We start from the raw sequence: 26900 nt of genomic DNA, 5'->3' as shown, positions 1-26900 counted from the left end.
GCTGCTGACCAGAAGGCAGAGGGCCAATGGGGCAGGGAGGAGGTCAGGGCAGTCCAAATGACCAGGTGGAGGTCATTCTGCACTCCAGCTGGGGCATCCACAATGTGCTGGCCCACGTGTTCCCTCGCCCCTCACCTTTCCCTCCCAGTGTTAGTCTTCAGCTTACAAAATGGAAAGTGTAAACCATTTGCAGAAGGAGGTTTGAAGCTTCAGGAGAAGCCTGTGCGGTTTAGAGAACAGCAGCTTTGCTTGGCAAGTGTTCCAGATACCTCGGGAGCCGCTTGGGTTCCATATTTTGAGCTCTGTCTGAAGTGGATGCACAAGACTTTGCGTGTTCTTCCATGGCTCACTCCCGCCCACACACTTCTTTGAAGACTCATAGCACCTTAGCATTATTTTCCCACATGGTTTAAACAGTGTGTAGATGTCGTGGTTATGGCGGCAGTGAGCAGCTGATCTCATAAGCAGAATTCTCATTGCAAAGCATTGGAAGACACAAGACTTACCCACCTTGGAAGAATGGCAGATGCAACTAATAGACTATATGGAAATGGCGGAAATGACTGGCAGAATCCGAGACCAGGGAGAAGAGTCGGTGGAAGAAGAATGGAGGAAATTTAAAACTTATTTACAGAAATATTGTAAAATTTTTGAATGCTGATGACATTGAAATGAATTGAAGGGGTTCTAGCAACAAGGTAAAATGTAAGATGGGATTGATAATAGATAAACTAAATAGGATATGAATTTGCTGAACCAATTCTTAAAAGGGATACAAAAAAGGGAGGCGTGAGGAAGTCAAGAAAATAAGTTAACTAAAGACGAGAAATCAAGAAAGAGGGAGTTTTGTTTTCTTTTATATGTGTTTTTTCTTCTTCTTTTTTGTGTTTAATGTTTGTATTTTTGTATTTTGTAATTTGTATTTTTCTGTTTTTGTATTTTTCTGAACTTTTCTATTGATAAAACTTAATAAAATATTAATAAAAAATAAAAAAATAAACAGTGTGTAGATGTCGTGGTTATGGCTGCAGTGAGCAGCTGATCTCATAAGCAGAGCTAGGGTAAAATAATTGGGATAGGTGGATCACCAGCACAAACATCTGCTCATGATCTTGCTAAGGGCATAAGAAGCTATCCAACATAGGGGTCCATTCAGTCTAGCACTGTCTGTTTCTACTGGCAGAAGACCTCAGGCTGGCAGATTTCCCAACTTTGCCTCAGAGATGGTTTAACTCATGAGTGGGAGACCTGTAGTCCTCCAGATGTTATTAGACACCAACTTCCACCAGCCCTATTCTTCATACATGTCCATTTGAGGATCCTAAGAATTCACATACTCTCATCAAACTTGGTCCTCAAACTACTATGACATTCTCCATGCTGTAAAGATGACTTGTTATTTGACTCTGTTTTCCTACCTCTTTGCTATAAAAAGTGTCAGTACTTGGCAGAAAAAACTGCAATTAAAAAAAGAAGTCATTTCTGTACACATGGCAACTTTACAGAAGGTTAGAATAAACAATTGAGGAAGTGGGAAGGCAGCTTGTGGAAATTAGAAAGTTAAGGAGGTGGGTTTGGGGAATCTCATTGTAACTGAGACAGCATGTTGCCCATAAAAATAGTTTGCAGGACACAAATACTAAAAATAATGAGAGAGTATTCTTCAGCTGTCCAATAACTCGTATGAGAAATCAAGCGACTGACTCATATGTTTTTAGCAGGTTGGACCAATTAGTCCCAGTTTTCTTTGAAGAGAAAATGAATGCTCCTACTGAGGTCTTTAAGAGGGAATTTCCTGGGTTGTCCATTGTCCCCTGTATTGTTACTAGGAAGCCTTTCTTCATTACTCTTATTTTCAAAAGAGCCCACTCTGTGAAGCTGTTCTGCACATGGACCCCCCAGCCACTGAGAGGAGCTGGTTATTGCAGTTGGTCAATTTCCATCTGTTTTTCCTTAGTCATTAGAATGGGGTGCCCATAATTGAATTCAGCATTGCAGATCAGCATTACGCACCATTGACCCGTCAATGGCAGCCAGCGAGGTAAGGCCCACAAACAAGGAAGCCCATCATTTCCCAGGTAAGTTTCATAAGCCTTGCCAAAGCTTGAGCCATTGGAAAGAGATGTTCACTCACAGTCAGAACAGCATTTTTCGGAGAATGCACTTCCGATATTTGCATTTTGCCCCAGATTTAGCAGAACACTTAAGGAGAGGAAGAAAATGTGTTCCATGCTTTCTCTCACTACTCTACTCAGAGATGGGAGCGGCAGCAAGCTCCAAACACTGACATCACCAAATCCCAAATTTCATGGCGAAGCAAACAAGTGTATCATGAGAAGCACAGCCATAATGAATGGATCTGGCTGGCTGGCCAGCCACAAAGGAGGCTGTCCAATGCATCTCCACATGATTCATGGTTCGAGCCTTTCCTCCTCATAATCAGCCTCTGTTGAGGAATAATAATAATCTTTATTATTTATTATTTATTATCTTGGCAACGGGGTGAGCTCCCGTTGCTCAGTCCCAATTCCTGCCAACCTAGCAGTTTGAAAGCACGCCAGTGCAAGTAGATAAATAGGTACCACTCCAGCGGGAAGGTAAACGATGTTTCCGTGCGCTCTGGTTTCCGTTATGGTGTCCTGTTGCACCAGAAGCAGTTTAGTCATGCAGGCCACATGACCCGGAAAGCTATCTGTGGACAAATGCCGGCTGCAACCTCATAGTCGCCTTTGACTGAACTTAACCGTCTAGGGGTCCTTTAACTTTTACATATAAAGCTACTTCTTTCAATAACCCTCAACAACAGAATTGTACCACACATGCTAGAACCCTGATGTTTACCAACTAGAGCATACAAAGTTTTATAAAGATATGCAACAGGCATACCTTAAAAAAAATTAAAAAAAAAAATTGAACCCAGAAATTTTTTTTGAGTACCGGAACTGAACACAGCTCACAGTCCATCCATACAAAAACCCCTGACAGCCACCTCATTACTTGCGTTCTTCATTTCAGAATTATAGTTTTTTTTTGGGGGGGAGGGAAGTTTATTTTGTTATTCAAGCACCAGGAAATCCTTGTTGATCTGCTGGAAATCACCGATAAATCTACCAGTAGCTCCCCATCTACCTTCTTCCCACCCCTGAACTACACGGGTTCAGAACTCAAATATTAAATTCGCTGGGCTCCTGCAAACAGGATTCCAGACTACTGTGAACTGGGTTATTAATCTTCTCTTTCATCCACCTCATCCTCCTATTATTCTGACCTTGTACCTTGATTTACTGCCCTGGCATCTCACATTCCTTCACAATATTTATACTCTATAAATATATAACTATGGATGTCTCTTGCCTCCCCCACCTTTTGGCTAAGTGGAAACCATGAAAGTTCTAGTTTATTTGAGCCCATCAACATAAATCAGTCCAGAAATCAACCCATCCCTAGTTCTGTTATTCTTTTTATTTATAAGCTCTTTGGAAATAAAAATGCTAGTCCAACAGGCCTCTGACTTTTGGCTAAATATAAAAAGCCCCAATGCAAAACGAAAACAAAAAACACCCGCATGGGAAGATTCCTGGCAGACATGTCCGATAATGTGACTAGGTAATAAAAGCTGATAGCTTGGGCCCACTTTGATTCTAGAGCCAGGATGTCCAGAAGCAGAAATCTTCTGCATGCAATGGGTCTCGTTGCTGCATCTTTGCAGTAATCCTTGGACTCAATGGATGGTCCAGTTCCTTCCAGCTATCACTGGTCTTTTTACTGAGATCACCAGAAACAGAATCTGGATATAAAGATGCATGCGCACAAAATCAACTCAATAAAATAAAAATGTTGTTTTTCATATGTTGAGCTCCGCTCGTCCCCTTTCCCATGTCTATTGTCTCCACTCCAGCCTCTTTGCATTAAATCCAGCCTTGAAGTGGTGAAAATATTTGGAAGGAAAACCCAAAAGAGCTGTTGCCCTTGAGAAATATTTACCTCCCAGGTGGACCAAAGAGCTCAGATTTGCTGAAGGACTCATCCTATATATCTAGCCTTGTAATCGCTATGACCCAACTTCATATCTCTTGCACTGAGACATACGCAACTCTTGGCTTCCCTGCTGGCCTTGATCATCAGGAACCCCAAAACAAGAGAATATTTTCCCCAGAAAGCAAATGCAAAACCTGTACCAGATATAATTTTCAAAAAACCACAGCAATGCTTTTTCAATAAGGAGGGGGGAAATAGCATGCTCGCTAATAAAGAGAATATCATCATATGTGAAAACGTAATAGAAAGCATGTGTCTTGGAAAAACCAACATGCAAGATCAGATGCTTCCATGAGGACCCTTCCAACGTTAAAGACCAGCTGCTATGATTTACTACCTACCAATAGCAGACAGAAAGACACCAGTGAGCTATATTACATTGTTATTTTCGACTGCAATCACAATTTTCAGTGTACAGCAGTTGCAACAAATCATTCTTCCTGTTCAAAATAATGTCTTTGGGGGGGGGATGTTTGCTGTACACCTTGTGCATCCACAAAATCTAGCCCCTGTTTTGGCAATGTTTCAACTTCTGCTGCTGCCCCCTCACTGGTCCTCCCCAGTCATGGCAGCAAGATTAATGTGAGTTGCCCATGGCCAAAGTTATAGTGTGAGCTCTGAAAGGCACCTGCTATTCCCAAGATTGTACACCACCATGATATTTTTAATCAGCTGGTGGCTTATAAATGGGATGCAGGTGGCACTGTGAGCCTAGGCTTGCTGATCAGAAGGTCGGCGGTTTGAATCCAAGTGACAGGGTGAGCTCCCGTTGCTCGGTCCCTGCTCCTGCCAACCTAGCAGTTCAAAAGCACGTCAAAGTGCAAATAGATAAATAGGTACTGCTCTGGCGGGAAGGTAAACGGCGTTTCTGTGCGCTGCTCTGGTTTCACCAGAAGCAACTTAGTCATGCTGGCCACATGACCCAGAAAAACTGTCTGCGGACAAACACTAGCTCCCTCAGCCAGTAAAGCGAGATAAGCGCCACAACCCCAGAGTCGTTCGCGGCTGGACTTAACTGTCAGGGGTCCTTTACCTTTACCTTTTTTTTAGCTTATAAATACTTTCTAAATAAAAAGCATTCCATATAATATCCCTATATTACACGAGCTGCAAGGGATGCGGGTGGCACTATGGGTTAAACCACAGAGCCTAGGACTTGCCGATCAGAAGGTCGGGGGTTTGAATCCCCGCGACAGAGTGAGCTCCCATTGCTTGGTCCCTGCTACTGTCAACCTAGCGGTTCAAAAGCACGTCAAAGTGCAAGTAGACAAATAGGTACTGTACTGCTCTGGCAGGAAGGTAAAGGGCATTTCCATGCGCTGCTCTGGTTTGCCAGAAGCGGCTTAGCCATTCTGGCCACATGACCCAGAAGCTGTACGCCGGCTCCCTCGGCCAATAAAGTGAGATGAGCGCCGCAACCCCAGAGTCGGTCACGACAGGACCTAATGGTCAGGGGTCCCTTTACCTTTACCTACACAGGCTGCAGGAAATAGAGGGGATGTAAACAGATTTGTTGGGATTTGTGCAAATGTTCAAAACCGCAGAGATGTTCCCTTCAGTGTCATCATTCACTGCAGTATATCTGAGGGTTTAAACAAGATATTAAGTGTACAATTTATTGAGTGCACATTATTCGGGGGGGAATAGCCAGTGTGGGTGCTGCAATCCAGTTTGGTGGGGGAGAGGGGGGCTTTAGCCCTTTAGGTTTGATCCCCAACTCTTCACGCTTGCAATTTGCATTACAGAGGGCAGTAGCAGCCCATGTGGTAACTCCCAGTCCAAGTCAACAATGACCATTAATCAAGATTGATGGAAGTTGTAGTCTGGCAAGATCTGGATGGCAGCACTTTGGCTACCCCTACATAAGGGTGATTGAGAGGTCATACCCCCCCCCTCCAAAAAATATTCCAGATCCAAAACTGTAGCATGCAGGGAGCACCTCATTCAAGAGTAAACAACTTGATTTACATTGCATGCTGCTTGGCACCGAAAAGAAGGTAAACCAAATGTGTGTCTGTTTTCAGGTATATTCACAAGATGCATCTGAGGTTGTTGGCATTCACACCAAACAGATGTGTGGGTGTGCACACATGCATGTGCATGATGCCGGAGGTCATGGTGGCTGGGCAGCAATGAGGGTGGACTTTAGACTTCTAGAGTCAGCTGACAATGAGGATGGAGTTTTCAGAATGAGAGTTTCTAGCTTCTTCAGTTTGGGTGCCATATCTGCAGTTGAAAACAGCAGAGCAGAAACCTCCCCTTTTATTTCTGGGCACACAGAAAAACTTGACAAACTCCAGTCTCTCTTTCAATCCAAGGAAAAGGCATGTATCAAAGACAAAATTCAAACATTTCCTTTGAATTACTTAGGTGTAGCCAGTTATCTCCCCTTAGATCAAAGTAATGGGAAAAACAAAAGCTTCCATGCATGTACTTTATAGAGTGCTCCTAAAAGCCATAATAAATGGCAAGAATTGAAACATCTTGAGGAAAAAAGATCTATCAGAACAATAAAAGTATTTTTCCATTTTATGATGAGATCTTAACATGCCTTTAATAACTTGCTATCATAAACATAACTAGAGAGAGAATACGCAGCATTTTTGCTGCAAGAGGTCCAGTATCATTCCACAAAGTTTTGCCAAATGTTTGCTTATCAAAATTAAATATCCATGGGAAAGAATAGGAGTTTTATATGACTGGCCGGCTGCTCCCATCGACAACCTGGTCACCACATTCTCCATTAGTGGCAACTTTGTATTTTTATGCTGCAAACTGCCCTAAGATCTTTGGGTGAAGGTGGTATGCAAATTTAATAAATAAAATAAGTATTTAAAAATTCCAGGTTGTCTTCCTGGGTAAAAGGTAAAGGTAAAGGGAGCCCTGACCATTAGGTCCAGTCTTGACCGACTCTGGGGTTGCGGCGCTCATCTCGCTTTATTGGCCGAGGGAGCCGGGGTAGAGCTTCCGGGTCATGTGGCCAGCATGACTAAGCCGCTTCTGGCAAACCAGAGAAGCACACGGAAACGCTGTTTACCTTCCCGCTGGAGCGGTACCTATTTATCTACTTGCACTTTTGACGTGCTTTCGAACTGCTAGGTTGGCAGGAGCTGGGACCGAGCAACGGGAGCTCACCCCATTGCGGGGATTCGAACCGCCAACCTTCTGATCGGCAAGTCCTAGGCTCTGTGGTTTAACCCACAGCACCACCCATGTCCCATCTTCCTGGGTAGCCCCACATAAATTGACAACCTAATGCAGGGTGGGAAGTTTGTGGCCCTCCCCAATGTTTTTGGACTCCAACTCCCGTCAGCCTCAGCAACCGTGACCAATGGTAAAAGATGATGGAGTTGTAATCTGACAACATCTGGAAGCTGACAGGTTCTCCATCCCTGCCTAAAAGGAATACAACCCAGACAATGCAATGTATTTTCACATGAACCTGCTAGCTTAGAAGTTACACAGAAATAATCACCAAGACAATTGTTGATGGCATCTGCCTATCTTGAGAGACAATGGAGTCTGCATCTCTGGAAAGTGGCAGGAGCTCAGCCACGCAGCCTCAATGAGAGAGCCTGTCGTGGGGGCCCCTCTCAGAATTTTGCGTCCTGGGCCACCACCACCCCATGCTACGCCACTGGCAGAGTGTGAATCAGGGTGGTTCACTTAGAAATGCAGACCCAAACGAAATCCATGAGCATCCCTGGTATGGACACATCTCTCTGTGCACATGACAGCTTTGAAATGAACTGGGAAGACACATTCAGGTATCATTTCAGCACCAGATGTGCATATGTCCCGGAAGCCCTACAAAGAAGCTTTGGACTGGGGCAATTGGCCCAGTTACTAACAGCAATAAAGAGGGCGGTCAGTAGCAAGAGGGCCAACTCCACAGGCCAATTCTTGCATCATATTGATCGTATGGGAAATCATATGGAAGCCATTTGTACGAAAGCCATTCTGTCTCCCCCACCCCTCGCATGCACATGTCACACAGTTTGTGTGATCTTAAACATACAGCTGAACAAGAAGGATTTTGCTGGTATGGTTAAGATCACACAGACCAAGCAGGAAGCTGTTTGGGCAAAAAGGCTTCTTTGTGTGTTGTTTGGTAAGCAATTCCAGGAGCAACCACACAGCTACTTTCTGCAAGGTAGGCTAACCTATAGCTGTCAACCTTCCCTTTTGTTGTGGGAAATTCCCGTATTCCAGCACCATTTCCCACTGCTTCCCACTGCTATCCTGGATTGTTAGATATCCCATAGACTGTCCCCAGGACAGGTGAGGCTGCTGATCCCTTATTTTCAAATCTGAAAGTTGACAGCTATGGGTTAACCCACAAATCAACCAAGGCCGGTAGGGTGAATTCGTTCCAAATTACTCGTCCAAACGGGCCCAGAGTTAGTTTGCCACCTGAATTATAGAAATGTGGGTTACAATGAGGGACCTTTTTGCATCCTGTCATTATAACATCTGAAAATTCTATTTACCATTTTAAAAAAAAAATAATCAAGGCAACTTATTCTATTAATAATAGTAAGTTTCAGGTTGGAAATCTACCTTGTGAGAGCAGATTATAATCTTGTAATGTTTAAGGAAATTATTGTGAAGAACGGTTGAATTATTATTTATGTAAAGCATTTTTACCACACTCCTCACCCCTGGCCTCTCCAGACCTTCAGATGCCAGGGGTTGATGTGAGACCTTCTGCCTGCAAAGTTGTTGGGCTCCAGCCCACCCCCACTGGCAACTGTACAGTTACAGAGCGGTCCCTTCCCACTCTACAGTCATATGATTCTACGTGTAACCAGCTTCCACGTAGTTTCCCAGTTGTTCCTCCTCCAGGTAAGGAAGAAAGCAGAGCCACGTCCCCCAGCAAAGCAGATCGGGAGCAAGAGGAGACCCACCTCCCCCCTTGCTCAGTGCATCACAAGCCTGAGAGGTGGTCACAAAGGTGTAGGCTTGGCCTTGGGACTTCAGTTCTTGTTGTGTGTGCCCCTCCCCACCCCACCCCCCAAAAAATGGGTGCAGATACACAGCAGGCTGGAGTTGCCTGCTTTCCCTGCTAACAAAAGCCCTTCCACCTTCCAAAGTTGCTGGCTAGGCAGAAATAGGTTTTCCAGTCACTTCTTTCCCAGGAAAAGCTTCACTTGGTAGATTAAGGCATGGGTAGGCAAACTAAGGCCTGGGGGCCAGATCCGGCCCAATTGCCTTCTCAATCTGGCCTGCGGATGGTCCAGGAATCGGTGAGTAGAATCTGTCCTTTTATTTAAAATGTATCTCTGGGTTATTTGTGGGGCATAGGAATTCATTCATTTTTTTCCCTTCAAAATATTGTCCGGCCCCCCGCAAGGTCTGAGGGACAGTGGACCGGCCCCCTGCTGAAAAAGTTTGCTGGCCCCTGGATTAAGGCTTCATCCAGCAGCTTTTAAAGGCACAAGGAAAAAAGTTGGCAGGGTTATCACAAGCAAAAGGTGTGCACTATTTCAGCCAGTTAAAAGACCTTGAATTGGGGTATTCCTCGTGTAGTTTTTAAAGACACAAGATCTTTGCTAAGGGGGGAAAAGGGTTGGCCACCCTACTGCAGACAGAAGGTGTGTAAAGTTAGGTATACATGCATGTCCTGCCCCACATGAGTGATCATGTTCATGTGTGACTGTGACATCACAGGCAGGACGCCACAGAATTTTGTCAGCTCCCACCCCAACTCCATTCATACCTCTGCTGCCAGTCATGAAATGAAGAGATGAACACACGTGTCAACTAACGAGCAACTTCAGCTACTAAAAACAGAAAGTGGCCTCTTCTCGATGCAGTCATATACATTTATCAGCTCAACGCTGTTGTCACAACTCAGGAATGCTATTCAGGGACAGAAGAAAACCATATTGCTTTAAACGCTGAAGCGCCTCTAGCTACGGTTCCATAGGATGGATGTGGCCTTTGCAAAATACTGGCCACTCCTGGGATGATCGATATATGGTTTGCACAATCTAAAACAAAGGCAAAACAAAACTGTAAACTTGAATATTCCAGGAAATTCAACCATTTCCCCTCTTTGGTATAAATCACAGTCCATCCCCCTCCACCCCCACCAGTGAATCATAAATAAATATTCTAAAGGCCTGGCTATTTTGGCAAAACATCTGCTTCCTGAAGTAATCCTCAGGCATTTACCAAGTAGGTTGGAAGCAATCGAACTGCTTGCTGTTTTAAAGATTGGAGACACATGCATGTGTATTCAGAGGGAATAGACGCATATTTACGGAAAAGATGAGAACAGTTGGTTTCCTCGCCAATGCTTGGTGGAACCCTGTGGTGCTTCAATTAGAGGTCAGGCTAAGAGAACCAAGAAAAGTTTGCCCACCAAACAAGTGCGCCTGTGTGACTGGGACCAGGCTGGGAAGTCCTTTCTATCCTGTTTCGGTCTCCCTGGTAATCCAGCATAGGTGCAAGCTACTTCCCTATGTGCCGTCCCACCCTCCTGCGTACGTTTTGTACATGCTTTTGTGGGGAAATTCAGTCATTTTACACAAACCACCCACCTTTCAATGTTTGTGTTTTTCTCACCAGGCAAATACACATTCGGAATGCGCCTTTTTGTGTAAAAGATGCATTTCTGTGCACATTTTTTATCCATCAAAAATTCATTGCAAAAATCTGTTCCAATCCGTAAACAAGTTGGGATGTTTCAGATTGGATCCATGGAAGAAACGAGAACCAAATGAATTTCTCCTCCATGCTTAGCAGAGAAGGAGCGTTGGGTTCATTCTAGGTCACACCCACAGGGGTGACAAGAAGGTAGGGATGGATGAAATTGTCAATTTCAGTCTCTCCCTCTCTCTCTGCCAGACTGCTCCCTGCCTTGCTGGCCTTTCCCCACCTGGCCTTGTGACACTCTGTGTGTGTGTGTGTGTGTGTGTGTGTGTGTGTGTGTGTGTGTGTGTGTGTATGCCCGCAAACTGACTCCAGCTACAAAAGCTGAGGCTGCTGAACAGACTCTTGAGCTGGGGTGCTGTTTGGAGGGTTTTGTTTGACGGGTGAGTTTGGGTGGGTGGGTGTGATGCTGCTGTTGCTGTTAATTTTTTGCATCTTTATTTTGGACATTATGATTTATGTGGAAATGGTGCAATTTGGTTGTGCACTTTCTGGTGCTTCGCTTATTGTTTACGCTTTTCTTACGTTTGCAGCTATGCAACATTTTATATGTTGTAAGCCGCCTTGAGGTTGGTTTTAACTTTGGAAAGGTGGCATAGGAATCAAGTGAGTGATTGAAAAGCAGGTGAGTTACAGCTCTTAATCTTGGATTTCAAAGTTCGTGAAGAGTAAATACATACAGAAAGGATGCATTTAGCTGAAACACTGATGGATGTGGAAAGAGAGAAGACGAGTGAGCAGAAGAGGAAACGAAAAGGGTGTATTCCAGGGCTATTTTAAGCCCTGGCATTGTTAGGTTTACAGTATGACATCCAGACAAAGATGTCAGCTTTTGCTGAAGTACGTCTGAGGTGCAACACTATTAAAAAGGTAAAAATAGCTCAGCGGAGGAGTTAAAGGCTGCTTCACATGAATTAAATGGAGCCCTTGCTCTTCACGGTTTCAAATGCCTTGCAGGCATCTCTCTTCCAAAGCTTGGGGTTTTTATGTGGCTCATCCCCAGCCCAGGCAAATTCCACGAAAACAAGGAAGCAAATGAGTAACACATTGACAGTACTTGTGTGTTTCCATTCAACACCACCTACTGCTGCCACTGGATTCTGCCTGTTTGGCAGAGATCCAGAAGAGAAAGGGGCTGCCTTCATCTCTAAAAGACCAAGGCTGGGCAGGGTGAGGGGAGGGGGCTGCTTTGCTTTGGAGCACCTTGTTACCTGAGAGGCGTTGTCCCCAGGCAGAGTACTGCCAGGTGGGATCACACTAATGCAGAGATTTCTCATAATAAAAAGCAGGAAAGCAGGAAAGATGGGGGGGGGAGTATTCCCACTGCCTATGCCTTTCCCTTTTTTTAAAAAAAAAAAGATATTTATTAAAATTTTCAAAATATTACAAAATGAAAAAAGAAGAAAGAAAAATACAAAGTAAAAAAACACACAGTTAAAAACAACTCAATCTTTCCATTACTTATTTTTCATTAGCTTGTTTCTCAGACCTCCTCACGCCTCCCTTTTTTGTATTCCAGTTCAATTTGTTAGTTCAGCAAATCCTTCCCCTCTTTATTTATCCTAATCTTTAATCTTAAAATATTGTAACATTAAATTTTAAAGCCTATGCCTTTCCTATCCCAATAATCCCTTGGAGTTATACAGGGCTGTCTTTAGCATATGTGCCACCGGGGTGCAAAGATCCACCCAGCACCCCCAAATTTAGTTAATTTTGCGTGCACGGCACCGTTCAGAATGACAAGCGCCGTCATTGAGTCTGACAAGCGCTGCAGCTGGCGTGGCATGTCTTTGGTAAATGAGCGCACAAAGTCGAAAGTCCTTTAGTGAAACAGTAGGTATCCCATTCAGTAATACCTAGGTATATATGTATTTTGTTTTTCTAGCTTGATCAAAATTATTTATTATTTCATAACAGAGAAATAGTTAAGAGCTTAAGCAGCTTCAGTGGCGGGTGCCTGGCGCCCCCCAGAATTCGGCACCCGGGTGCCCCACACCCCTTGCACCCCCAGGTAAAGACGGCCCTGGAGTTATTCATCAGAGCTCATCAGACTTCAGAATTACTGGATCTTTCAGTGTTTTCTACTGAAAACCAGAGGAGCATGCAATAAGGAGGAGATTGAGAGAAGGTGTGATAGCCATTTTCAAATATCGTAAGGGCTGTCACACAGAAGATGGGAAATGCTTCTTTTCTCCTGTTCCAAAGGGAAGGACCCAAACCCAATGGCTTCAAAATCAAGTTACAAGAAAGGAGATACCAACTCAACATCAGGAAGAACTTTCTGAGAGTGAGAGCTGTTCAACTGTGGAACAGATTCCCTCGGGTGATTATGGACTCTCCTTCCTCAAAGGTTTTAAAGCAGAGGTTGTATGGTCATCTGTCATGGGTGCTTCTAGACCTTGGGGTCCCTTCTAACTCTACAATTCTATGATTCCAATTCCCATCAGCCCAAGCAGCACAGCCAAGGAGTATCTCCACCTCCATCGTTCAGCCTGGACACTGAGATCCAGCTCTGAGGGCCTTCTGGAGTTTACCATATTGCAAGATGTGAAGTTATAGGGAACCAGGCAGAGGGCCTTCTCAGTAGTGGCGCCCGCACTATGGAATGCCCTACCAGAAGATGTCAAACAGATAAACAGCTATTTTATTTTTAGAAGATCTCTGAAGGCAGCCCTGTTCAGAGAAGCTTTTAATGGTTGATGTTTTACTGTGTTTTTAATATTTTGTGGAGAGCCACCCAGATTGGCTGGGGTAACCCAGCGAGATGGGTAACATATAAATAATAAATTATTATTATTAATGATCAAGGATGATGGAGCCAGAACCCAGCAACTTCTCCAAGGCCACAGTTTCCCCATTCCATTCTATAAAAAAAAATATAAAAATGGGTCAGGGCTTTAAGCTGCAATCCTATGCACAATTAACAGGGAATAAATTTGACTGAAAAACAGTCTGAGAAGACATGTACACACTGTAAGGAATTAATTCCATGGAAGCTCTGCGAGCTACAGGCACATTTTAACAAAAAAAAAAAATGCTTCAGAGCGGAAGCATAAAACTAAAAAATGTCTCCATACAACTAAAGTACACTCTAAATGCAAAAGAACAGGGATGTATTTATTCAGAAAAGAGCAAGCAAACCTAAAATACAGGGGAAATAATTCAGAGTTATTGTAAAATTTCACCTACATTGCAACCAAAAGTTCACAATATGGTATATTAGCTCTCAACCTACACAGAACTCTTACCGAGCCTGAGGAATCCTGTGTAATACAAAAGCTTGCACATCAAGTTTTTAAATTAAGGTTGTTTATATTAATGGACCAACACTGCATATTTTTCAAATGTAAATGCATCATGCCTTTTCATAAAACACACGCACTCACACACACAAAGAGCAAAAGCAGAAACCTGGAAGTATAAAAATGCAAAAGGTAGAAGGAATAATACTGGCTGCTTTATAAAGGCTAACGGTAATGCAAAAGGCTGGAGCAAGAATGCTGGGAGACAAAGCATCCCTGTTTTTAAACAGCTACACTGGCTGTTTTCCAAGCCCAGTTCAAGGTGCTCATTTAGATGGTTAAACCCCATGCTCTAAAATGAGCAGATGAAACCCTCCAGGCACTTCCTACATGGGATGAGGTACATGGTGTGAGGGTTTGGAAAAGGGCCTTTCCATACAGAATTCTCTCCCTACGGAGGTGCTTGGTCTCCTCTTATAGCTTCCGATGGCGCATCAAGATGCATCTTTTGTGGGGGGTGGGCAGGTGGAGGAGAGACCTCATTGCTGCTACTGTTACTGCTGATGGTCTAACTGTCATTTGTTGTTGTGTGATTTTAATAGATAGTGGGTTGGCTTTTTTAAAGGGTGGTATATATATTTCTGTTTTTTAAAAAAACAAAGCAAAACAGAGACATCACCTTGCCAACAAAGGTCCGTATAGTTAAAGCCATGGGTTTCCCAGAAGTGATGTATGGAAGTGAGAGCTGAACCATAAAGAAGGCTGATCACCGAAGAACTGATGCTTTTGAATTCTGGTGCTGGAGGAGACTCTTGAGAGTCCCATGGACTGCAAGAAGATCAAACCTCTCCATTCTGAAGGAAATCAGCCCTGAGTGCTCACTGGAAGGACAGATCCTGAAGCTGAGGCTCCAAGACTTTGGCCACCTCATGAGAAGAGAAGACTCCCTGGAAAAGACCCTGATGTTGGGAAAGATGGAGGGCACAAGGAGAAGGGGACGACAGAGGGCGAGGTGGTTGGACAGTGTTCTCGTAGCTACCAGCATGAGTTTGACCAACTGTGGGAGGCAGTGGAAGACAGGAGGGCCTGACGTGCTCTGGTCCATGGGGTCACAAAGAGTCGGACACAACTAAACGACTAAACAACAATATACAAAACCAGAGACATCACCTTGCCAACAAAGGTCTGTATAGTTATACCATGGTTTTCCCAGTAGTGATGTATGGAAGTGAGAGCTGGACCATCAAGAAGGCTGATCGCCAAGGAATTGATGCTTTTGACTTATGGTGCTGGAAGAGACTCTGGAGAGTCCCATGGACTGCAAGAAGATCAAACCTATCCATTCTGAAAGAAATCAGCCCTGAGTGCTCACTGGAAGGACAGATCCTGAAGCTGAGGCTCCAGTACTTTGGCCACCTCATGAGAAGAGAAGACTCCCTGGAAAAGACCCTGATGCTGGGAAAGATGGAGGGTACAAGGAGAAGGGGATGACAGAGGACGAGATGGTTGGACAGTGTTCTCGAAGCTACCAGCATGAATTTGACCAAACTGCAGGAGGCAGTGGAAGACAGGAGGGCCTGGCGTGCTCTGGTCCATGGGGTCACGAAGAGTCGGACACGACTAAACAACAATATACATAATCTAAATAAAATATTTTTAAAAATCTCTTCGATGATTTTGCTGCAAGAGACAATGGCTGTGTTCCCTTGCCCATTTACTGAGCACTGACTACAGTTCCAGTTCCGGTTGTTTTGTTAATTGATTTGACATGAAGATTTGTACCAACTAACACATAAACATGTAAACAATAACAGAACCATGCATGGAGCATATTCAGTATAAAAACAAAACAAATTGCAGGTACATATAGCAAAGTTTTAAAAACCTAGCTACTGGGTTTTCAATGTTATCCAGACAATGTTGTCCAAAATGCACATGTATCCTGCACTTTGTTATAAAATACTACTGCATGATGCATTGTTTCTCAAACCAGATTCACACTGATTGAAGTCCTTAAGTCATTCCAAGAAAGTATCTGTGAACACCTTTGCATAGGCTAAAGACATCCCCCCCCCTCAAGGCCCCCTGGTGGGAACACAAACAGAAATGAATCTGGCACTAAACAAGTCATGCTGATGTGAACATTTTCAGGGTTGGGGGGAGGCTGGAGCTGAGGCATGCCTGGAGGGGAAATAACACTAAGGCATTAGTGTGGCAACAGCCTACTGTTGCCACCCATTTGGAAATAGTTTGTGCTGGTCCTGGGGGTTAACCGAGAGGCGAGGTCCGAGTCCAGTCCGAGGTCAATGGTGTGGTATGGAGGCTGTCCGTCAAAGCTGTAGCTGGGTCCAAGGCAGGGAGTCAGGTGGGGTCAGGAACTCCAGCAGAAGAGCAGGACAAGGTGCAGGCAGGAACAGGCTAGCAACAACGTTGCTCCCGCAACCTGGGACTGGGGCTGGCTGGCTTTTATCTCCTCCAAGGCATAGGGCTGCCCCGGTCCACAGGTGACTGGCCTCTCCTGGCCTGGAGGCGAGCACTCCTCCTGTGGGAACTTAGTTCCCTCCGCCTCTCTGCCCTGAGCCTCTGCAGCTCAGGAGAGGCTGGAGGGTTACCGGACCCAGAGGCAACCTCAGCTTCCTCTGACGGGGCTGAGAGTGGAGCACCTGCAGGCAATGGGTCCTCCATCACCTCAGGGGCCAGAGCAGACTCAGCTGACGCCTGCACCTGAGGATCCAGCCCAGGTGAGGACCCTTCAGGCTCAGGCCCCAGCCCCAGCTCAGCTGGTCCTGGAGGCGGGGACTCCTGTGCAGGCTGGGATTCCTCAGGTTCAGCCTCTGAGTCTGAATCCCAGGCCATCACATAGTTGTTGAAAATAGTCATTCTTCAGCAATGATCTGAATTGTACACAAGGGATTTTATTAGCTTTAGTAAGTTCGTAGCTTACTAAATACGCCAAAGGTAATAGATGGCCTAGAAAAAAACCTAGCAAGCTAAATACAGATTTAAAGGGGTTTGGGTTTTTTTTAGATCTTTATTTTTTTTTAAAATGCTATTTATTAAAGTTTCATAGAAAAACAATAACTTCAAAATTTAAACATAAAATACAAAAGCCAATAAAGATAACAAAATTAGAAAAGATACAAAACAAAACACATACAAGATACACAATAAAAAAGAGTTAACATAATAACAGAGAAAAAGAAAATAAAAAGCCCTCAAAAGCAACGGAGTAAAAAAAAGATTAATATTTTCTTATCTTATCTTTCATTCACTAGTTTCTTGACCTCCTCACACCTCCCTTTTTGTATTCCGGTTCAGATATTTAGTTCAGCAAATCCTTTCCCTCTATCACTTAACCTTACTCAACATCTTAACCTATAGTAAAAATACATTTTCCATCATTATCAATCCATATTTACATATTCTTATTAATCTTTTTGCCAACACCGCTTATTTTCCATCCAACATCCGTTTAACATTCATAAGTTTTACAGTATTTCTGTAAGTAGTCTTTAAACTTTTTCCAATCTTCTTCTTTTTTTAGATCTTTAATGCAGTGTTCCACCACAAGCCCAAACCCACTTAATTTCAAGTCTATCTCACTTATTGCAGTGAAACAGATCCCATGGGAAATGTCTCTCACTGCTGTCAATTGCCAGAAAGAGATTTGTTGACCACTGGTTTTGGAAGCAGGGAAGGAATTTTGCAGACTCTCAAATCCATCCCCTGATCCCTTAATGATAGCCAAAGACTTCCTACAAAGACGACACCAGCATTTAGCCCTTTAGTCAAGAGGGATCGCAGCAGGCAGTCAAGTGGGCTCCAGACCAAGGTGGAATCAATGCTCAGCTCAAATTCTCTCACCATCACCACATGAGAAATGATTCGCCCACGATTCTTACCCTTAGTCTATTATTATTTTAAAAATATTATTAATAATAATACCCACCCTTAGGTCCCAGGGTGAGTTGCAACATTAAAGCACAATATCAAATATATAGCATTTAAAAAAAAGAAGAAGTCCGCCATGTGGAAGAAAAGATTGACTGTAATCAACCTCAGCTGGTCCAAATTATGAAAACTTTACGAAATCAAACTACTGGCATAGAAGAAACAACTTTAAATTCGTTCCTTAATTTAAATTTGATAGTTAGTTCTAACAGCACAGTCCTAATCATGTCTACTCAGAGGGAGTCTCATTGAGTTCAAATGGGCTCCTCCCCAGTAAATCTCAGAGCATCTTACAGGAATTCCACATTTACATTAAGGAAGCATGGCTGACAGTGAGGTTCAGAAGATGAAATTTATGATAGCAAAATATTGGGCTTTTGAATCCTATGGATTCAGTGAATGGGGTGGTAATGAGCAGAGAGAACACAAGAAAGAATCTGCAGGGTCCGGCCAATGGCCCAAGTAGTCCAGGATCCTGTTCTCACAGTGACCAGCCTGAAGCCTCTTTAGGGAAAACCGCAAACAGGACCAGAGGCCTCTCCCATCTCCTGCGCTTTCCTGAGAATGGTGCTCCGAAGCTAAGTGCCTTTGACCACTTCCATCTTCTCTCCAATGGAAAGCAATCTCTTCACAGGTTTTGGACAAGGGAAGGGGGAAATGGAGGGGTGCTTCTCATTTTCTCTTGGTAGGTAACCCCATTGAAGGTGAATTCCTGACTAGGTGCAGCTCACCTGAAGAAGGCGAGGAAGAGGAAACTGTGGAAGGGCCAGTCCATTTTGACAGGCGAAACAAAACGCTCTGGGACCTTTTATAAAGCAGCAACTGCTGGCTTGCCTCTTTGTTTCTAACATTTGCCTGAGTACTTTTCAGCACAGAACTGCTGAATAACTTGAATAAGGTGCATGTTGCTCGTAACTCTGTGTGTCAGGAAAGGATTAACGCAGAAACTTCTAAAGAAACCTGCCGTTTCCATCACCAGAATCAGAAGAGAAACGGAGTTATGATCCGTCTGTTCACAAGGAGGAGTAGAAACTCACACGGGAGGCAGAGAAACAAGCTAACAGATCTGTGAGCTTAGAAGGATGAGCTATTGGAATTGGGGAGTGTCCTTGGCGGTTATTGAGCCCAACTCTTCTCAGTGGAGGGATCCCGAAGCTGGAGCATCCCTGAAAGAGGGCAGTTCTTGCCATTTGAAAGTTTTGTGCAATTTGCCATTGGTTGCCAGCTCATTTCCAGACCCAGCTCTCTCAGCTCTCTGCCCCTACCCGGCTCACTCACTCTCTCTCACTGCAGTGCTGGCTGTGCGAATCCGAGCCGAGCCGCTGGGTCGCCGCCCACTGTGGAGGGGGGGTGCCAGGCGTGCGGTGTGGAGAGAGAGCGAGGGACTATCTGGGGGAGGGACAGTGCAGCGGCCGCCCAGCGCAGCACTGAGCGCGGGAGAGAACCACACCAGACCAGCCCAGGCAGCAGCAAGAAGAAGCTGGCAGCGGCGGCAGGTATGGGGTTAGGGGGCGCAAATTACTTGCCTTGCCCCGGGTGCTGACAACCCACGCTACGCCACTGCATCCGGCACCTGCATTATGCAGCTTCCGGAGGATGCTGAAGATTGGATTAAGTATGTAAGTAAGTAAGTAGTAAATAGTTCTCATTCACACATAGGAAATCACAGCCTCTTTACTCTGACTTTTGAGATGTATATTTTTTAGAATGCACCTCAATATTTATTATTCTAAGTTGTATTAAACTGTCTTCAAATTTGCATTCTAATGTTGTAACCACATTAGGACCTTAGAGGGAAGGGCAGGTAATGAATAAATAAAAACGTAATATTCAAATAATCTTCCTTCTCTCTTGGATCAGGTTCCCCCTTGGTTTAGGGTCTCCTGTCTTCTCCGCTTGCCATAAAGAGGAAGTGTCCTGCTCGGCCTCCTGTCAGGGCACGGAGGGCAGGGGAAGCAATATGGTGGCTGGACTGTACCTCCTCCCATCGCTGGTCATTGGCCAAGCTGGCTGAGGCTGATGGAACTGAAGGCCACTAAAGACGCCCGCTTCTTGGGAGAAAAGCGATGGCAAACCTAGACAGCATATTAAAAAGCAGAGACATCACCTTGCCGACAAAGGTCCGTATAGTTAGAGCCATGGTTATCCCAGTCATGATGTATGGAAGTGAGAGCTGAACCATAAAGAAGGCTGATCGCCGAAGAATTTATGCTTTTGAATTCTGGTGCTGGAGGAGACTCTTGAGAGTCCCATGGACTGCAAGAAGATCAAACCTCTCCATTCTTAAGGAAATCAGCCCTGAGTGCTCACTGGAAGGACAAATCGTAATGCTGAGGCTCCAATACTTTGGCCACCTCCTGAGAAGAGAAGACTCCCTGGAAAAGACCCTAATGTTGGGAAAGATGGAGGGCACAAGGAGAAGGGGGTGACAGAGGACGAGATGGTTGGATAGTGTTTTCGAGGTTACCAGCATGAGTCTGACCAAACTGCAGGAGGCAGTGGAAGACAGGAGTGCCTGGCGTTCTCTGGTCCATGGGGTCACGAAGAGTCAGACATGACTAAACGACTCAACAACAACAACCCTTGGAGACCTCTGCTCTGGCTACACCTGCATTAGAGATACATTGCCAGAGGAGGTGCTGCCAGGTGTTTCTGGAGCCAGCAAGGGAGAAGCTGGAGAGCACATCTGCTGATCAAAGCCGAGAACTTGCTGCTCCCCATCATTTGGGGGCAGGAGGCACCCTGCTCCTCCAGAACTTCACAGAGCATGATACTGAATGCTACCACTGCAGAGTGAGGATTCAAAATCTTCCCCAAAAGGCTGGGCACTAATCAAAACCATTTTTTTTTTTAAATTTCAAACTCCTGCTGCTCCGAATGAAGTTTGCAATGGGAATGCTAGAAAAGAGGCTAGTCAGGGATCCTTGTTTGAGCACAGCGGCCAGAGGCAATTATATTACACTCCCTGAATGACAATACTTATTCCTACACCTCACAGCCAATACTTGCAAAAGAAGCAGTTGTTTTAAAACAGGCCCCGACCTGGTGTCATCCAGATGTTTTGAGCTACCATCTCCCCCACTCCCCGCCAGAACAGCAGCGCTTGGCAGGAGCTGATCACAGCTGGAATCTCAAACATCTGGAGGGCACCGGGTTGGGGAAGGCTGTTTTAAAGCCTTAACTGCATCCCCCTTGATAGACTGGTCTCTGGTTTCTGGCACCATCCTAAGCAACTCTTAGGTGCTGGGGGGGGGGGCAATTGAAAAGTGAACTTACACAGTTACATAGTAAATAGTTGTTACAGATATGTTTACCTAAATATAAATGCAACTGATAAGGCCAATCAGTCCAAACACAACTCTAAGTGTTTACTACGTGATTTGGAGGGACTTACTAGTACCTCTGGACCTTAGAACTTATTTAAGTGCACCCACCAGAAAGGTTAGACACAGTGGCATAGCGTGGGTTGTCAGCAGCCGGGGCAAGGCAAGTAATTTGTGCCCCCTAACCCGTGGATTTGCGCACCCTAACCCTAACCCCCAGATGCTGCGCCTGGTGCGGCCGCCCCCCTGCACCCCCCACGCTATGCCACTGGTTAGACAGTTAACATCTGAGTGCCATGAAATTAACAGGAGGACGAGGGAGAATTGCCTTAATGGAGAAGTTATACTCCACCATCCACAAGTCCTCCATTCCAGTGTTAATCATCATTGGCCCTGATCTGTCCGGGATGGGGGTCAAAAGACTTGTGTCTGCAATGTTGCTACCCAACTAACACACCTGCGCTCTTGGAAGAGAAAACACCACTTGCAGTTCAACCTGTCAAAAGCTCCCAAGGAGAGGATTGCAAGGGAAAGATTATGAGAAAAGATCTGTGAGTTGGGAATCCTTTCTCCCTCTACGCTTTTGGATGTGTGTGGGGGGGTGAGTTTTGGTTTGACATTATGCTGCTCCAGCTCCTTCCAAAGCTCCTGCTTGGATTTATTAGACACCCTCAACTAGAAAGCACCCACTGAGCAGCCGGACATGCTTTTCAGGCAAACATGTTCAGAAGTCACAGTAAGAACGCACCAAGTTTAATCTCCGAATAAAACTGCAATCAGCTGCAATCCTAGACACATGTGGTTAACCCTCTTGGGTTAAATGAGGCTTACTCCCAGCAGCTAAGAGGTGCATAAGATTTCAGCCTTAGGATCATGCTGCAAAGAAGCAGCGGCAGGTGGGATATGCCGGCGACAGGCATCCTTGGAAAATAGCGAGCGGCCAAGAGCCCAGACCGCGTTTGGCCAAAACCGAATCGCAGTGGAAAATACAAATGATTTATTGTTCTCATTATTCTTATTGCTTTCCTATTGCAGAGAGCTGTGCTCGGGCAAGCATTTTTTTAATAAAACAAAATAAAGGATTTCCCTACTTTTTAAAAAAAATAATAATTGAAAGCTGACACGTCCCAGTTTGTTTGCAGCAGCCACGCCGCTTTTAAGCACATTAGCGCAACGGCACAATTGCTCAGCCAATTTGTCAGCCGCAAGAAGCAATCCTTGCCCTGGAATAAGACAGCTGGGGTAGCTGTTGGTAGAGCCAGTGGCATACCTACATTTCGGGGGTCCTGAACTGTCATGGGGGCCCCCTTTCAACCAGCAACAAGGTCTGGGTAACAACCCCTGTTCTCTTCTTCAATGGGGCCGTTCCAGGACAGATCATCACACCTTGACAACATCTGTGCTACATAATCAATTTGAGTCGTGGCACTCAAATGGGGACCCAAAATAAGCAATGCGGACGGGGGTTCGAGCCCCAGTGTTGAGTGAAGGATTTCTGCCTGGCAGCGGGTTGGATCCTGCCGATCCTTTCCAACTTACACTTCTGTAATAATACTGTAAGTAAGCAAGCAAGCAAACAAACGAACAGGCAAAGGGGCAACGGAGAAGAGGACCCGCGCGCGCCCCCAGGTTGCCCAGTCGGTCCTTACCTGTTCCAGGCTTAAACTCGCTCTCTCGGCTGCGCGAAAAGACGAGCGCTGTGCGCGCTGCGGAGTCTCGCCTGGCCGGGATGCTGCCCAAGCGACTCCTGCTCAAAGCCGGCTGTGCGTGGATCTGGGCGCCGGAGAGCAGAGGGCGCGGCTGCTGCTGCTGCTGCCGGGCGCCGCCTCCTGCCTCGCAGCGCGCTCCTCTCGCTCGGGGAAACTTGGGACAGCCAAGACTTCTCCGCCGCCTCCTCCTATTGCGCTGCTGGCGGCTCTGCGCTTCTCCTCTCCGGCTCCCGAGCTGCCCGTTTCCCCCTCCCGGCAGCCGGCGGCTCAGCGCAGCCACGTGCGGCGGCAGGAGGGAGGCGGTCGGTGCTCTCCGCCAGGCGGCTGCCCCGGGGCCGGATCCAGCCAGGCGAGCGTCGGCAGCGTCGGGGGTCTCCGGCTCAAGGTCGCCCCACAGGCCGGGCGCTTTCGGCGGCGGCGCGGAGTTGGCGGGTTGCTGCGCCAAGAAGGAGCCTTGCGCTCCTCCGACTCGGCAGCGCGGGATCCGTCGGGGGCTGAGCGGCGGAGAGAGGGGCGCTCGGCTCGGCTGCGGGGATTTTGTGTGTTTATTTATTTTGTAAGAGTCTCTTTATGCGCAGGTGGGGCTCCGAACTGTGCCCGGGGAAGACCCTCCCCACCCCCACCCTGAGCTCCGAAGTGAAGCCTGTCAAAGTCCGGAGCAAAGGGCTGGCCTGACTTGCGCGTTTGTTTCTGCTCTGTTTCAGGAAATCTCCAACTGATCTTCCGTGCAGCCTTTGATTTACTTAGAAGATTTCGCTCAGGCGCGCGCTCTCTCTCTCTCTCTCTCACAAACACACACACACACACACGGTTTTCAATTTGTAGAATCTGCCTGTTTTCCGATGTCTATGATAACTAGCCTCCCTCCCCACAGACGGCCAGTATTTTGCAGAAGGGATTTAGGTTTGCACCATAGGAGTCAACTCCTGGCGCCAAGGACCTTTCACCCCCACTCCCACCCGCAAGAAAATATTTGAGCCCTCACCCCATAGAAAGGCATTGCCATTCCAATGACTTGCTTGTGCAACATAGTGATTATGCAGAGCGCGGCTTACCTTCCCGTCCCCCAGGGTTTTATTCAGGTTTGTACCGCTGGTTTGCACAGCTTAAGTGAATTAAAGCGATCTGTCACTCAGGTGCTTTTTGTCACTCTTTGTTGCTGTTGGTGCAACTGGCTCTCCTTCCGAAAGAAAGGCAGGGTACACAGATAGTTAATAATAATACTCTTTTGGAAATGGACTGGTGTTGTTGGTCTGGGGCCCTGCCTCGTCGCCTCCCCCTCAGAAGGAGAGGGAAAGAGATGCATGAGAAAGATGCTAATAGCTGAGAGCGGAAGACAGGTGTGGAGACTCTGTGGCCCTCCAGATGTTGCTGGACTACAACTCCCATCATCCCTGGCCGTTGGCCCTGTTGGTCTGAAGCATGGAGAGCCCAGGGAGGTCATAGCCTTCCAACATAAAGGAAGAATGCAGGCTTCCCCAGCCAGATGCTTCCAGATGTATTGCACTACAACTCCCAGCAGTCCCAGTCCCTGTGGATGTGCTGGCTGAAGGTAGTTGTAGCCCAAAAGTTCTGAAGATACCAGATTGTGATAGTCTGAGATAAGACTATAGTCCTGGGGGGTTAAACCTTAGCAGGAGAGAAAGTGCTGCTCACTCCAGTTCTCTAGTTTCCGGCTCTTTGGCTTGAAATTCACTTATGTCTGAACCATGAAATCTAGCAAAACAAAAACCAAAAACGCCCCCCCCCATTTAATCACACTTTTCATGACAATTTCTTGTGCAAATTTGGACCACACCAGCCATACCTCTTCCCACCTGGTTGCACATAGATTGTGCGGACACTGCATATTCCCAGCCTTCAGTGTTTTGCATGTGGAAACACACAATCCTTGCCCTTTTGTAGCCCTGTTTACCTGTATATTGCTATGTGGTTGGACATATGTGGTGCATGGACGGCTAGCAGGGATTGTCAGGAAGCTGGCACTATGGGTGCAACAGATGCTCCGTCTCAGTCCTGTTCATGCTTCACAGTTTCAGAGTTGCCTGGATTGCAAAGCTGTCAAAGCTTCCGTTTAGCTCTTTGTTTGCGCTAAGTCCTCAAAGGATGGAGTGTTATGTGCTGAACGTGAATGTGTGACTCATTCCATATTGTAAAAGTCCCCTCTGGAGCTGGGGTTGCAGGAACACAATGACCACTCAGTACTGCGATGATAGTAAATCAACAGCAACAGGAACTTCCAAACATAAGATGTACAAGTAGGAAGTATGAGAAGGAATGAGGGAGGAAGCCTCACAAAGTGATCATCAGCCGCAGGGAGATTAAACTTAGAAAGAGTTTCCTTTCTATCTGAGCCTGTTGTTCCCCCCTCCAGGGACAGAAAGAGACATTCTTCCTTCATCACAGACACCAACAAGAGGATAAGAGCATGAAAAGAGGCTTGCCCAAGGCCTCTGCATCCTTCCTCCCACAGAAGTTCACCATCTGTCTCTCTGAAAACCCCACAAGTGAGCCAGGAGGGATTCTCAGGGTACAGCTTCTGTGGCTGCTTCCCAGCAATGGCTGCCCCAGATCCTGGAGGCACCATCAGTGGCGTAGCGTGGGTTGTCAGCACCCGGGGCAAGGCAAGTAATTTGCGCCCCCTAACCCGTGGATTTGCGCCCCCTAACCCGTGGATTTGCGCCCCCTAACCCTAACCCCCAGATGTTGCGCCCGGTGCGGCCGGCCCCCCCCTGCACCCCCACGCTACACCACTGGGCACCATGTAGCCATCATGACTCCCAAAGTCTGGGAGCACCCACCAAGAAGGCCCTCTCCCAACAGCCCATAAAAAATGGGCAGCCAGACTGAAAGAAGGGCCTCACCAAAATATATTGGAGCCTGGGCAGGTTCATACAGGAGAACACAGTCCTTCAGATATCCTGGGCCTAAGCCCAAAGAGTTTTACACGGAGTAAACTCATCAAATAATCATGCACATTATTGTCAATGAGTTTGTTCTCACTACTGTTGGACACTATCCATAGTTTTAGTATGTATATTATCCAAATCACAATTCACAGTTTGAAATTCAAACAGCTGCTCAGCCTATTTGCAAAGGAGGGTAAGGAAAATGCAGACTATACTATAATGCAATCTATGCCTTGGAGTTTGAGATATCAGAATGGAAGTTGCTGTGCATAGTCAAAATACCATCCAGTGTTTCATTTTCAAAACCCACTTAAATCTCCACACACATTTTATGTTAAGGCAGGAAAGATGCAACACGGAAGTTCCATTGGAAAGATCAAAATGAAACTTGGTATGCAATATTATTAGGCCATAGGGACGTTCTCTCACTGACATTTCATTTGAGCACAGCCTTTTATGGAGGGAATTAAAGGCAAAATGTAAAATATATTGCCTTGAAATATGTGAAGTGAGATCTCTCACACATGGAGCTTCACTTGTGCTACTGATTTAATTTAACCAGATTTAAAAAATATTTATTATACAGTGTTTACCACACTTATGTTGTGGACAATATGGTTATGATATTTACTTCTTTGATACATTTTTTCTTAATTTGACACCCACATAAAGAACATGCTTCTCAGTCAGAAGATGCTGGCCATCTTTTGGCCAGTTGCCGTTTATAATGCAATTTCATATTCCCAAGTGGCATATGAGAGAAATTGATAAACAGCAGTGAATCTTACATTGGAATTGGATGAAGGGCAGATCTAGACAGATGTGGCCTGAGGCAAGGGATGAAATCTCTCTTCGAAGTTCTAAATATGCAGGACGGTGGAGTCATTTCACCCTTTGCCTCAGGCAACAAGCATCTCAGACCCACCTTGTCCAAATCTGTCCTCTTGTGCCAATGTAATTAACTAGACTAATGGAGGGCCTGCCCTTTCCGCACTTAATCTATGTGTTTCACGTCAGCAAGATAAACACATTATTTCAAGTTTAAAGGTAAAGGAAAAGGACCCCTGACAG

At 45.7% G+C, this 26900-nt stretch overlaps 1 protein-coding gene across 1 annotated transcript in view; it reads right to left on the bottom strand.

Moving 5' to 3' along the window:
• Positions 1–23222, bottom strand: part of SEMA3D (semaphorin 3D) — a 184828-nt gene extending 161606 nt beyond the window's left edge. Inside the window, exon 1 of the mRNA XM_081191628.1 lies at positions 22861–23222. The gene's annotated coding sequence lies outside the window, so the exon portion shown is untranslated. The remainder of the gene's footprint in view (positions 1–22860) is intronic.
• Positions 23223–26900: the final 3678 nt, after the last annotated feature.

The sequence above is a fragment of the Podarcis bocagei genome (assembly GCF_964188305.1).
Source record: "Podarcis bocagei genome assembly, chromosome: 4".
In the NCBI taxonomy this organism is placed as follows: domain Eukaryota; kingdom Metazoa; phylum Chordata; class Lepidosauria; order Squamata; family Lacertidae; genus Podarcis; species Podarcis bocagei.
Note: the sequence above shows the minus strand (reverse complement) of the source record. Positions and strands in the feature narration are given on the sequence as shown.